The sequence below is a fragment of the Elephantulus edwardii genome, unplaced genomic scaffold, assembly GCF_000299155.1.
Source record: "Elephantulus edwardii isolate Elephantulus edwardi_28Jun2011 unplaced genomic scaffold, EleEdw1.0 scaffold00275, whole genome shotgun sequence".
Lineage (NCBI taxonomy): Eukaryota > Metazoa > Chordata > Mammalia > Macroscelidea > Macroscelididae > Elephantulus > Elephantulus edwardii.
This window is the reverse complement of record NW_006400025.1, coordinates 2,902,648-2,903,958: the sequence shown is the minus strand read 5'-3', so window position 1 is coordinate 2,903,958 and position 1,311 is coordinate 2,902,648.

The window sequence follows — 1,311 nt, the reverse complement described above, 5'->3', positions numbered from 1 at the left end:
ATAGATAACAAAGAAGATGTCTGAACAGAGCAAAGGGACACTGCATAGTTTCAGGAAAGCTGTGTCTCAGGGTTGCATACTTTCTTTGTACCTATACAATATGAATACTTAACAAATCATTGAAGAACATCAAGTATATGAAGAAGAATGTGGCATCAGAATTGGAAGGAGACTCTATAATAGCCTGTGTTGTGCAGATGACATAACCACTTCCTAAATAACATGCCTCTGGAAACTATGAATTTTGATAAATGTCGATAGTTGTAGAGGGGCTTCAGGCCTTTTGTTCATAGGGTTGCTATGAGTCATGCTCAACTCAAAGGCAATCGTCGTCATCATCATCATCATATCATCATCATCATCATCATCATCATCATCATCATCATCATCATCATTTCATGTCCAATCTGCTCTTTTATAAGTCAAAAGCAGTTAGATTTGAAACACATTCTGGACTGATAAATTATCCTTTACATGACAAAGAAAATCTTGTTTCCAAACTGGAGCACATCTACAGGGATAGGGGATAGGGTTTCAACAGATATTTTGAGAAGAGGGTCACAAAGCCATCTACAATAAAAAGAAAAAGGAAACATTAACAATTTTGAGTGAATTCATTTCCAATGGTAGAATTACATGAAATATTAGAATAGAAATGTCGTGTATTAATTTTCCACTATTTACATTAGTTACGGTCTAGTTGAGGTGCAGAAAATCAAATCAGAAGCTGAAAATAGACAAAGAATCATGGCATTCACAGAGAAGACATAGAACTACTTCTTTTTCCTCATTGCCACATTGTACTTTTCCTAAAACAGGCACATCATTACAGAAAATACTATAACATATTAGTTTGCACTAACAAACATCAGATATGCATTTTAATTGATCATTGTACATTCCCAAATTTCAGCAGTAAAAAAAAACTATGTACAAATTGCATATTGAATATTTTCATAGTCACAAGGACTAGCTGGAAATGATGGTTGTACCAGATAAATCAGAAAACATAAAGGGGAAAAAATCATAATAGGAATATAAAATACATTACATTAGTGTTGACTAGAAAAATAAAAATAAAATTCTACATGGAACACCTAATCAGGTAATTAAAACAGTTGGAAAAAATCAGCAAATCAGTCGACCTTTGCAAAGAAACAAAGTGCAACTTTGACAAAATCAAATAAGTTGAAATTGCAGATAATATTAGCTCAAGAATAGAAAACAATATCTAATTATTTATTCAAAATTATGACTTAAAATAGTGTAGCTTGATCAGCCACTGTTAAAGAAAAAGAGTATTTTATTTTA